Here is a 13,783-nt window from a genome sequence, read left to right as displayed (position 1 = left end):
GTAGTCATCTCGCCCAAAGAGCACAACAAAGCTAATCGTATATATATGTTGGGGCGAAATAGCGTTGTCAATTGATATAGCAACGTGCAGAATATGCATTTGATCTGAATTACACGTGGTATAAAGGTCATCCGAACATGACCCTTAACGGGATATTGTCAGATCCTCTATTGAACGGAGTGGTTATAAGGATCTGCATTTCAATCAGATTGGTCACAGGCCCAATATCAGGTATCAAGGTCTCTTAGTTATTCACAAGAAGTCGTTTTAAGATTTTATCTTTTCCAATGTCATCGAATGTAGGTCAAGGTCATTCATTTGAATAAACATAGCAGCCCTGCATTCCAACGTGCTGCAGGCCAAATATCAGTACCACATGCCGCTCGTTTATTGCGAAGAAGTTGTTTGAATGAAAAGCGTACGACGATGAAAACTGTGGTATGTTCGTGTTGTGTCTTCGTGTATTAAGGATATTTTTCCATTTCATAGTGCTATATCGCTGAAGCATGCTACCAAAAACACCAAGCAGCACAACCCCACCTGGTCACATTATACTGACAATAGGGGAACCAGTCGTCCTACTCCTTATATACTGAGCGGTCAGCAGTAGCAGAACCTACCATTGTAATACTTTGGGGGTCTCGATCAGGGGGCAACCCTGAGCCTACCTTACAGAAATAAGCTATTTATCCCATTGAAATGCTTGAGTTTCTTATTTTACTTTAAGATAAAAAATATTTACAATAATCAACTAAGTCCCGAAAAAAACGTGGCACTATGTCCTATATGAAAAAGTACTGATTGTACATGCACCAAAAGTAAACTATAGTATTTTCTGTTTTCTGTTAATCAGACATATATTGATGAAAAATACCAATTATTGTTCAAATAATAAGTATCGTTTATGCTTTTTGATGTTCATTTTGATGTTCAGTGATTTGAGAGAGGAAGATGGAGAAGATACAAATGTACTGAGGCTGTGCTTAGGGATTTGCATAGTGTGGAACTTGGTATATCACGGGTGATGTTGGGGAATGTCCATATGTTTGGAAATATATCAGAGAGAAACATCGTCACATAAATAGTGCCAAGGTTTTTAGGTCGAAAGTACTGGGACATTCGGGGAAACTTCGTGGTACATCATTTTACTTAAACGAGCAAATTCCAGTGAAGAAAGGCGGATGGTGTTGTATCCTAAACTAAAAGAATTGAGGCAAAAAGTCCATCGAGCCGAGATAAACTGATTGTAGACGGTCGTCTTTACACGGGGGGTACTGTTATAAAGGATAAATCTGGAGCAGTTTCGAGTACTGGAGTTTTGAATGGACGCGTGGTAAACAACGGTGATGCTGATGCTAGACCTGTGGGAGTCCATACTTCCAGAAGATATTGTAGTACTCTCAGAACCTGTGGATGGTCGCGTGATAACGGGACACCAGAACGAACGGATCCATGATTAGTCGGTTTTGGTAAACCCAGAGTCACTCCTGCTGCTAAACGCGGTAGATTATCTTCGGGTAGCATCACATTTAATACGCGGACGTCATGCAATCTTCGAAGATGAGCTCCTCTTCTGTCCAGATTGACGAGGTAATGTATGACAAAACCGTCTATGATCACGCGGAGTTAAATGACCCGTCTAAAAATTTTCAGTATAAATACAAACGGCTTTGTTGGTAAACTTATGTGTCCAGATCCTATTGAATACATATTGAAGTATGATATTATTACACGGTATACCGTAAGCACATAGTCATTATCTTCTAATCTGGTGGAACAATTGTTTATGTTAAATATGAATTGAGAATTAATTATTGAATCTGAGTGGAGATTTGAAGTATATATGCCTACTCAATGATTGTAATTTTCATTTTCATTTTTTCTAAAGTTAAAGAGTTCTTGAATAATGAATTACTCACACTGTTGCCAAATGTGTACTGTCCAAATCAATTATGTTTATCAAAAATATGAAAGTTTCTGGTACCAGTGAGATCTTTACCATTAAAACCCAAAAAGTGGAATGAGGATGATAAGGGAATATTTGTTGAATATTTACCTATATTAAAACATTGTAGACGCTATTTGTTATAGCGAAACTGGAAGGTTAAATGCAATCGATGAAACTGTAAACATAACGAGCTAATTTTTGTCGATGCTGCAAAACATGAATTTGGTATCAAAAATCTAGTTAAAAAATATCAGAATTTTCAAAAACTTTGGTTTACTACTTCATGTAAATCTGCTAGACAGAACTACAGAAAAAACAAGAGATTATACAAAAGGTTTGGTGATATAGAAACGAAGTAGAATGAAATAATATGTGAATTCAAACATAAAGATTATAAAAAAACATGTTAAATAATCTAAGATCAAGAAACCCAAAAGGATATTGAAAAAAAAATCAATGTAGTTCCATTAATAAATCATGCAAGGCAAGCATCGAGAAAATATCCGACTTTTTTGGTTCATATTTTAATTATGATAATGAAGGGGATTTCGACCATGTACTACCAATTGCGGAAATCAAATGGTTGTCGATCCCTGGTGTTTATAATGTCTTAAAATCACCCTATATATGCAACTTAAAAACTTAAATGGGTTAGTGAATTAAAAGTAATAAGGCTGTTGGCGAGTGTTTAGTTTATAACGAATAGATTAAATCTACTATTGATATTATGATCCCTGTATCATAATTATGTAAAAAATGTTCACTACACATTTAACATTGGTATCATACCAATCTCGTGTTTTATGGGCTATCTTATAACTGTATAAAACATTCCAAACATTATGGAACAATCACTCTTGCTAGTTGGTTGGATACATTATTAACTTCTATAATTAATGAACGACTGAATACCTATGTAGTCAGAATTGAACTTGAAAATCAAGCAGGATTTCGGAAGCAACATTCTACCTTAGATCACAATTTTTCGCTATCTTCTTTAATTTAGCCATCTAAACAATTCAAACCCCGTATATACTGTGCTGTTATAGATTTCGACAAAAACCGTTCGATAGTTTCTGGAGGTTAGGATAGAACAAATTACTACCATGTAGTATAAATGGAAAGTGCTTTAATGTAATAATTAATATATATAATGACATTAAAGGTAATCAAAGGTAACCCCAATCTGATTGAAATATCGATCCTTATAACCACTCCGTTCAATAGAGGATTTAACAATGATTGGCCATTTTCAAAGGTCATCTTGACGTGACCCTTAATGTGATGTTGTCGGATCCTCCTATCAAATGTAGTGATAATAAAAATGCAATCTGATTGAAATACAGATCCTTATAACCACTCCGTTCAATAGAGGATCTGACAATATCCCGTTAAGGGTCATGTTCGGATGACCTTTATACCACGTGTAATTCAGATCAAATGCATATTCTGCACGTTGCTATATCAATTGACAACGCTATTTCGCCCCAACATATATATACGATTAGCTTTGTTGTGCTCTTTGGGCGAGATGACTACATACACAGAAATAATTCTGACAGATTTTCAAACTATTTCGTCCCCTGAAATTCACTGTCAAAATTTTGCCAGCAGCAATTTGATTGGCCATTTGCAAAGGTCACCTGGACATGACCCCTAATGGGATTTTCTCAGATCCACTTATCCAACGTAGTGATAATATGGATCTGTATTTTAATCAGATTAAGGTAAACCAATCTCCTATGTATTTAATTGTATTTTTGGAGTGAGACAAGGTGAAAACTATTTTTATGTTCAATATTTTTACACGACTTTTTAAAATAACATTATTGTAAAGGCTTGTCAGCTTTATCCGTTAACATTGATAAGATGAATTCGATATGTTCACTTTTAATGGTAATATAACATAGAAATTTGAAAGAAAAATCAAATACCTTGGTATTTATTTCACCAACAATGGCTTCACTCAACTCAATATATTATATGAGAAATGTATTAAAGCGATGTATAGTGTCATTGCTTTGCATAGAAATCATACATTGATGGTAAATTAGATTTCTTCGAAAAAGCTATAAAGCCACTTATATTATACGGGTGTGAGGTTTTGTGGTTTTGTGATTATAAACTTTTAGAAAGTCTCTACCTTAGATTTTGTAAGTTTATTCTTAAAACATCAACATCCAACTTTATGGTATACAGGGAACTTGGCAGATTTCCATTAGCTATCAGTATTACAGTTTGCATGATTGGCTATTGGTCAAGGACGATAGAATCGTCGCATAACAAGCTTAATTATTTAACTTTTTCATATCACTAATAATTATCATACACAGTGGTAGTATTAATGGTATTTTTGAAGAATGCAATCTTGATCTTATCATTGAACACAGGGAATTCACTAGTTCACATTGTTTGAGAAAAAATATCCTTTATTGCCCTCAAAAGAAATTTTATATATACAGTGGAACCTCACCTTGCTACCACCTCAAAATTACGACCATCTCGCGCTATTATGGGCACTTGTTTTCAGTTTAGATTTTACTCAGACCGCTGGGTGGTCTTATTAGAGGTTTGTAGTTGGAAAAAGATGCGTTCAACTCTCCAAAAGGTACAAATTAAAGCATTTATAAACAGGATTTGATTTTGGAAGAAAACTATTTAATTGCTCTTCCTACACGTATAGCGATTGCCTATTGTACATTTAGAACTTGTAATGTAAAACGACCAAGCAAATGTTGCAGATGGAATATATAATATACCAAAAAAACAAAGGATTATTATCATTTGTAACGAAATTTGAGACAAGTTATTCTATTTATTTAACTTTAGTGTATTTTTTAAAGTTTGTAGTCAACAATAATTAATGTCACTAATAAAATTTATAATTATTATATTAGACAGACTTAATTCAGTTCCATTATATAGCCAGTATACCATATATATTGTAGATGTGTTATACGTACTGTACTATTTCATTGTTAATGCTGTTTACATGTATATGTCCTCTTTGTAAATTCTTTACACTACTGTTTGTATGTTTTCGAGAATAAAAACATTATCATTGTCGGCGATGGAGCATCTTTAAGCTTTTTAACCTTAAAATATAATACCTTTTGTATAGAAATTTTGATATTAATTATTGGTGGTCCTGTCCACAAACCTTTCGATCAATGAGTACGTCGTAAATTGGGAAAGTGGTAGCAAAATGATAGAAGTGACAGTAAATATTTACAAAATAAACATACAGCATATTTAGCCTTAGGTTTAAAAGTTTTCTACAACTCTAACATCAATACTCTCGGTACCATCTAATGGGTATCTACTGTCTCTATTGTACGTCCCCAAACATCATAGTGGAAAATATCTGCCATGTTCGATGAAGTTCTATAATACTTTGAAGTTTTAGAACGCAGGTGTCACGAACAAATAAGTAATTTGGCTCCTGTTTTAAAGCCATTAACGTGAAAACCTTTTACTTACATTTGAATGATGGTTTTAAAAGATTTGTTTACTGATAAAAGCTATGTATCTAAATCACTCAAATGGTATATTTAACTCATTGATTATGTCTCATTTTTCTATTTACTTCCTATTGAAGCCCAATGTCATATAATGAATGCCGGTCATGTATTCGTTGTGTTGAAACCAAGCCTTCACAAAGTGTTGCGTGTGTGAAGTGCATGTTTCGGGGGACTGCGGTATATTTGTGTTGTGTGTTCATGTAATATGGGAAATGTTTTTATAATGCTATCCTATTTAAGCGCGAGGCCAAAAGCACCACACACTCACACTCCACCAATTCAATGTTTTCACCTTTACACGAAATATCAGACAACATAATTACAGAAATAAAAAATGTAATACTTACTAATTTGGACGCATTCGGACGGATAAATATATCGGTTTGGAGTCCGGTGAATGTTTTTGCGTCTTGGTAGAGCCCCATCGAACATTCCAAAGTAACTTTGTTATAGCCGACGCTTTCACAAAGAGGCGTTTTCAAGCATTCCCGTTGACAACCAACTATCCCGATGCTTGTTAATGTTTTAAAGTCACCATGACTAATTCGATAGCCTGTGAAATGGTCACTTGTATCAGTCATTTTACAGTGCGAAGCTAAAGTGCTTGTTAATGAAAAACATAAGAGAATATATATTTGTATTTTAGCCATAACGAAACTTCGCTCTTGCCTACAAACTAAATGAAGTATTTGATGATTCCGTGCAAATTGATTGAACAACGGTCAACCCAGCAAAGAAACACATGAACGTATCAGATTGCCGCGATACTCATTGGTCAATTCGATGAATAGCCAATCAATAATAAGCGTTGCTCTCTTTCCATCGTATACATAAGTTTAATAGTCTCACATACGTCATAACTTGTAAAATATTTGGATATTCTCTTAATGAACATCCGTCCCTAATGCAAGTTCTCTCATTCACAATACATTATACACAACAGTTTGATTTTGTTTATAATAGATACATAATGCTTTCTTCGTGATAATGCACGTGTTAAACCTACGTCAAATGGGGGAACAACAAACGAGAATGAATAGATTGAAAACATGTATTTATTAATGATTGCCTATGCTCTGTACCTGAGCTGCACATATAAATCAATACATATTATAAGTATTAATGGACATAAACATACTTTTTACAGATTATGTAATTTACAATCAAGAACTGACGCTAGGTGGTGATAGTGCCACCCAGCTTGTAATACTATTAGAGTTGTTCCCCTGACTACGTTTTACTTAAACATACGTCACATGGGGGAACAACAAACGAGAATAAATAAATTGAAAACATTTATTTATGAATGATTTCCTAATGGTGAGAGTATAATACTAGAACGTAGAAAAAAACCTTTAACTATTAACCAGAAACAAAAACATCAACTATCATTTGCAGTATCCAACTTATCGTAATAGTGGTGTCCATTCACCAGTTGTGCAAACTATACTATGAATGTCTGTTAGGCTTGTAAAACTGCATAATCCACATAATTCTAGAAAACTAAGTATATTGTCCTTAAAGGTCTTTGTCCTTTCACTGATTGATTAGCAAATAAGCTTGTCTGTGAACACCGTTGGTGTTTTAGAATGTACATAGTGATAAAAAAATACAGATTCTGTCTTCCATCTGCCGATTTTTCTGACCACATTTGGATCAAAGTCTTTCGCGATGGCACACGTTGCGCCAGTTGGACGAAACGATTTAGCCGAATATCCCTGACTGTCAAGTCCTGCTAGTAACTAGTTTTATCGCCTCGTTAAGGACGTTCGCGACACTAGATGAGTCTACAGCTTTGTACGGTTGTCGTAAACCTAAAAACACAGGTAAGTAATTGTTTTGATACCCGCATACTCTCCGTTCTCTCAATGTAATCTCGCAATGTTTTTACTGGGTCCAACTTTGTACACGAGTGAGGCTGAACGTGTACCTCAAATCTGTCACGTTTAGTATCATTCTTAATTCCGAAAAACAATACTTTAAGTGAACAATCGTCCTGTATGTCTAATTGACGCGTGGAAAATACAACGTTTCCATCAACAGTCGTAGCCTTTGGAGCAATGTCTGAAGGACGTAGCATTGCGGCTATACTAAGTAATGCAATAGCTTTTAGACGTAAACCCTTAATACACAACTTGGAGTTATCGTTCCACGATTTGATCAAAAGACTGAAATTTTTGACAGGCATCACGGTAGATTTTTCATTGAAGCCTGAGTATATGCTCTAACTAGTGCGTGAGTCATGTTATATATGGGCGACGATCGCCCGGAACTTGTAACACCGATAGCATCATACATAGCGTTTATTGCCTTAATAGCACAGTTTAACTTAGATTTAGGTCTCATAGAATTACGTGCCATTTCATGAAGGAAATCGGCAATAACACACGATTCTGTAGGAGGAAACGTATATCCCATGAAAGTACAATGCTCTTTAAACTGATTAATATACATGTTGTATGACGATATGGTCGACGGAGCGAGGTAGAATTGATAAACCGACAAATTGTTTTCTGACCATCCGTTAAAGATTGTTCCACAAATTCGCCAGGCACACAGTTTCCATCTGTTGTTTAGTAGTGGTTCCGCATTCCCCCATGTACTTATTACTGACTTCTGTACATTCCTTTTCCGGAAAGGAGGATTTGTCTATGCGTTTACTAGTTTTCTGTACCATGGTTGAGCTTTCCACGTCGGGGCGATAATTGTCGCATTCGCGCCCTGATTCAGAATTATTTCCAACACTTGAGGTATCAAGCGAAACGGTGTGTTTACATAATTGTTGTGACGTGCCAAGTCCTGTTGTACTAATGCGTCTATTCCGAACGGCTGTTGAAGTTGTCGAGCTGTGTCGTTAGCGCTGATGCGAACCTGTCTATTGTATGAGGTCCCCACATGTTGTCCAATAATTGAAATAATGTGGGGTGAAGCATTCATTCGAAATTAAAGAATCCGCTCCCTTGTCCTCGCCAGCTATGTGGTAACAACTGATAGATACGTGATTGTTTATTGCTTCCGCTCAGATGTCCGTTGCTATTTTGTTTAATACCACACTTGAGCCGCCCATTTTGTTGAGGTACGCTACCGTCGTTATATAGTCGGGCCTGATTTGGATGTTTTTTTTCCCGGTTAAGTCCTGGCGGAATGACACAAGGGCCATGTACACCGCCAACATTTCTCTGACATTGGAGTGTGAATGTCCGATTGATTTGTCTCAAAATTTTTTAAGCCTCCTTGTCGTCGAGGAGGGCACCCCATCCAACTTTTGACGCGTCCATCCTAATTGAGCGTCGATTGACGTAAGTAGTAACGTTGAAACGTTCCATTGTTCTAACGCTGTAATCCACCACTCAAAATCATAACGAGCTGTTTCGAATAGAGTCCCAACTTGTTTTAGAACGTAGAAGTCTATAAGCTTCATGTAGTTTTAATTTACCAAGCAATACAGCTTTTGTCGAAGCCACACATTGTCCAATCACACGTGCAAGCGTACGTGCACGTATCGTAGGTTTAGATAATCCATGACGTATATCAGCGCAAACTTTTTAATACGCAATTTAGGTACCTTGAGAGTTACTGAATCGTCTCCTGTCACCACAAAATATCCGATAAATTGTTTAGTGTTCTCGGAAATTAAGCTGGATTTCTCGTCGTTTGTGTGAAATCAAAGAGTTTGTAATGTTTTTATCTCCAAATCCCGCCGTGTGGTAATATCTGCGTCGCGTGCGCATATTTAAATATCGTCAACGTAAGCGATAAGACGTATAATTAGCGTTCTTAAATGATCCAAAAGGTAACACGTTCCAGACATAAAACATTCCAACAGAATCCTAAATACTTTCTGAAGTCCAGATGAACTGGAACATTGAAAAATCCATCCTTCAAATCAATTGTCACTAATTAAGCCCTTTTTTGTACAACTTTGGGTAACACACTTATATCTTCTAATCTAAACTTTGGTGTCACACTATACGAGTTCACTACTCTTGAATCCGTTATAAGTCTTTCCTCCTTTTTTACTCGCACTTCCGATAGGAGACACGCATAATGGAACATGATTAACACCACTAATGAACTTTTTTACAAGTAATTCGTCCACTTTGCATTTACAAATCGTTCATGGGAGGCTGTTAGTACGTGGTTTTGAAGAACAAATTATTACGGTTCCTGACTAAATGGTATTTCAATGCCCTCCGAAATTCATTGTGTCACCTCATTATCCGCACCAAGTATATGTGTCTAATTTGAAATAACATTTTGTAATGATGACATCGAAAACGTTTGTTTACAGACTACAATTAAACTAAAGTACACCTGTACTTTCAATTTTTACTACGATTTTACTACGTTGTTTACTATTCCATTCAAACCATCGAATACTTTGTAGAAGAAGAACAATGTATAACATTGTATGCGCGCACCACTGTCTGTACATGAGTGAGCCGCGTGTTTTAGGTGTCGTTGTGTGTATTAAAATCTCTGTTAAAACCACCACCAAAATGACCCCGCTGTTGAAAATTCCGTGCATGCCCACCTATCTGTCCGAATCGTCCGTAGTTGTATGATCCTCGTCCGCGTAGTGGATGACCACGTGGTGTGTTTGCGGCCAAGATTGTGGAAACATTTTCTCAAATATCTAGAGCACGTGGCGAAAATCCTGATGTGTTTTTTCTGGAGTGTTCTTTATAAGCGTGCGACATCCTGGTTAAATTGTCCCTGTACCAGAATTGACGAATGATCCTCTTCTAAATACCGCACTTGTGCAACCTGCACTTTCCATAAATCCAATGAAAGTTCGTCACTTTTTCTTTTCTCAGGGATTGATAGTAATCAATGTGCACAACATTTGCGAGAGGCTGGTCACTTGGTTTTATCCATCGATTAGAGTCACCCACACGGAGATCTGGTGATAATTTGACTCTTGAAACGGAATCTTTTACTGTAGAATACTCTTCCTGTATGTCCTCGGAAGCACCGATTAACGAGGAGGGACCGGGCGACTCCACATATTGGACCTCATGGTCGACTTTGAATTGGCCCGCGCCATCTTGTTGTAATGTCCCTAACGGACAACGTGGTCCAACAGAAAATCCACTTGAAAAAACCCCACTTGCAACGTCACTTTTTTGAGTGGTTGGTTGTTTTTCCAGGTTTTCTACCCTTTCATGTATTCCCGTGATTGATGTTTCGATAGAATTTAGCTTTTCCAACACTTTATCCAAGTCTGCCATCGGAGTTTGTGAATTCCCAACTTACTTGTGCAGCGTCAAGCAAAGAACTGACGCTCGGTGGCGATAGTGCCACCTAGCTTGTAATACTATAAGAGTTGTTCCCCCTGACTACACATGATTGTTTTCTATCTAACAGCCAGGATCATGTAGGGACGGCCTCCCAAAGAAGCGGTGTATAGTTTGTTTATTTGTTTGAATAAGTTTACGTCCTATTAACAGCCAGGATCATGCAAGGACGGCGTCCCATGCATACAGTGTGTAGTGTGTATGAAGTGCATTGTGCGTGTTTTGAATGACTGCGGTATATCCATGTTGTGTATTCTTGTATAGTGGAAGACCAAAGATAAATCATTCAAATGTTACAGTCTAACATAAAGAGGTTAAATGATCAGGATAATTTCCATGAAATTAAAATTCCATCATACCATCAGCGGTATAAAGTGTAGCTATGGAAATGACAATGATCGATCAATTCAGTAAAATAGTCGTTTGATTGGCTTAACACCGTAAGTTACAATCGATTGTTTGGTTAATTTAAAGTTCTATCAACAGCAATTTCAATAATGATAATAACAAAGTGTAATAATTCCGTAAGTTACAATCGAATCAAAATTATTTTCGAACTCTTCCGAGATCTGTTCAATGCTAGTTTCATTAAACTCGGTTCATATTACTCCAGTTAACGTGTTCACAAGAAAATGATAAATTACGGATTAAAAAACTATCGCAATAGGCAACCATAACTTATGGTCATGTTGTAATCTAAGTATATTCTAAGAGAGATAAATGTGACTCTAACTTATATGATTTATTCCCCTTTATTGGAAATTTTTAACAATAAAAGACGTGCTTTGAGAGTAGATAGAAAGACGTGAAACTGAAAGGCTGTGTTTGTTTCTATCACAAAAATGTAGCGAGTTCCCCTTAACCAGACCTCCTTTCAACTGCACTAAATGGTGGAGAATCCAAATCCGGTTTGATGCTGATTTACAAGTAACTGCAACTTTCACCTTTATTTTGCCCGTGTGGCCGGCGAGTTTTACTCGTCTGTCATTGCCCGCCGGCCAGACATTAGCCATTTGTCATTTTTATATTAAATTGACATTGTTGAATTTTTTTGATTTTGAAGTCGAACTTTCATGAATATTTTATAAATCATATTTCCTCGATCACTTTGTCAATGACGTCACCAACGTTGTGAAATGAAGGAGTTCAGCAGGCATACTACATTATTTAGTTTACCAGATGAAAGGAATTCATGTTTTCTGTTAGAATTTGTGTGATTGTAAGTACTGGATCTCTTTAGAAATAATTCCAGATGGGATGTTCAGGCATTTACTACGATTTCCTCGCATGCTCCGGATCATGTACACTTATCAGTGCAGCCAGGTGTTGTCATACGCCTAACGGGATCCTCTTGTGTGTTTGCCGTTTGTTTATTGTTGACTTTTCATGTTAAGAAGATACACAGTATCTTCACAGTATCTTTTTAATGAAAATGCCTGTTTTCTCAGAAATATACTATGTTAATTAAGAGCGAAATCTTTGCTAATATTACTGTGGATAACATGTAATGTTTTTGTAAACATTTTCAGAGAGTTGATGACGGATGGGATAGTAGTACTCTATATTGTTAACACTGATAATAATGGTTTTTGTAGGTTTTGAGATTTCATTATAGTAATTTGTGACTTTGTGATATATTATGGAATTGTATGATTTCGAGGAACCATCAGACCATGCTGAGATATTTTTTTTAAGCACGTACATCTGTATATAAAGCTACAGTCAGGATCAGCGCTGATAGGGATAGATATAAAAGCTGGCAGGTTAATATTGTGTATTGTTGATATATTGTAAGTTTTATTATGGCAATTTACTCTATAACATAACAATCACATAGTCATATGACAACATGTTGATACTGTTATAATAAACAGCTGAGTATTAACAGAACAAACGAAATGGGTGACATTTAATATTAAAACTATGTACTATCTTTGCTATTGATATCTTTAAAATCTTGAACTTGATAAAACGTCTCTTTAGTTTAACTTGATATTTTGGTTGACTTTATATTTTGTGTATCTTAAATCTCTTTCATCTTTGCTATTTTGTCAGTATAGTGCATGTATGATCCATTTTGAGCTCAATAGAAAGAGTGAGTGTTTGATATACATGTATAGAATTGCATCGTGTGAAACGATTTTGTACTACAACTAAAAGTGTGAGCCCAATTTTATTTTGTTGGCGGGGATGTTGTGTGTATGGTTATATGGGTTAAAGTAGATTACTTGATATATTCTAAGGGAGAAAATTGTAACTCTAACTTATACGAATTATTCCCTTTTATTGGAAATCTCTTATAATAAAAGACGTGTTTTAAGATTAGATAAAAAGTCGTGAAAATGAAAGTGTATGTTTGTCGTTTCTATCACAAAAATGTAGCGAGTACCCATAGTAACCAGACCTCCTCTCAACTGTACTTCAGTCATACATACCAACCTTTTAGATTGAAAAAAAAGAATCAATCCACGGCGCTCGACAAAACGGCGATTTTTCTAAAAGATTTAGACAAAATATCATTGAATGTCAATTAGACAAACAGTATTAAATGATGTACATGTGAAGGATATAACAAAATCGAATATTTGTTTTTGTTTGAGCGTCAGTGTTAGGTATATTTGATCATATGATTTAGGCTATAATAAGAATATTGCGTGCATGTAACCTTGTGGTAGGTAGGTATTTGTACATTCCGAACTCTTCCGAACATCGTCGTGACAATCTCGAAGTGACACGAGAGTTGTGAAACCAAGAGAAAATGTCAACAAATTTCCATAAACAAAACATGTGATAGACTTCAACAGATTGGATCTACAAAGAAAATAATGTTTGCACATAACAATATTTGATACACACTATATTTTACGTATATTTTACTTAGGGAATTGGGTGTTTTAAATACTCATTCTGTGGACATATACCAGCATAATTTGGTTGATATTAGCCAGAAGAAAAACGTAAACAAACCCATTTGCGCTTACACTGGCTACCTGGCTCACCACGTTCAGATTGTGCAG

This window comes from Argopecten irradians, chromosome 16, assembly GCF_041381155.1.
Source record: "Argopecten irradians isolate NY chromosome 16, Ai_NY, whole genome shotgun sequence".
NCBI classification, from domain to species: domain Eukaryota; kingdom Metazoa; phylum Mollusca; class Bivalvia; order Pectinida; family Pectinidae; genus Argopecten; species Argopecten irradians.
Note: the sequence above shows the minus strand (reverse complement) of the source record.